This window comes from Penaeus monodon, chromosome 28, assembly GCF_015228065.2.
Source record: "Penaeus monodon isolate SGIC_2016 chromosome 28, NSTDA_Pmon_1, whole genome shotgun sequence".
Classification (NCBI taxonomy): Eukaryota; Metazoa; Arthropoda; class Malacostraca; order Decapoda; family Penaeidae; genus Penaeus; species Penaeus monodon.
The window spans coordinates 17,560,472-17,560,738 of record NC_051413.1 but is presented as its reverse complement, the minus strand read 5'-3'; the positions used below and the strand labels follow the sequence as shown (position 1 = coordinate 17,560,738).

General features: G+C 30.3%; 1 protein-coding gene across 1 annotated transcript in view; it reads right to left on the bottom strand.

Moving 5' to 3' along the window:
- Positions 1-79: 79 nt before the first annotated feature.
- Positions 80-267, bottom strand: part of LOC119591389 (U3 small nucleolar RNA-associated protein 14 homolog A-like) — a gene marked incomplete in the record, with an annotated part of 13,561 nt that continues 13,373 nt past the window's right edge. The window contains 1 exon segment of the mRNA XM_037940128.1: positions 80-267.

The window sequence follows — 267 nt, the reverse complement described above, 5'->3', positions numbered from 1 at the left end:
CAGAAAACAGCAGTGAAAGAACTCTAGTAAACTTCTGGTATTGAGAAAAATATTCATGGCACCCCTAATAAAAAATGTACACATTTCAAATCTTTTACTATTTCCAAGAAAATATACAAAACCATTGAAGTCCATGGCCTATGCAGTAATACATACCTTTGATTGCTTTTTTATAACAAGAAAAAATACAACATATTTACCAACAGCATAAATCATTAACTTATCAACAGTATTCTATGTCAACACAAATCAGAAGTCAACTTGGGA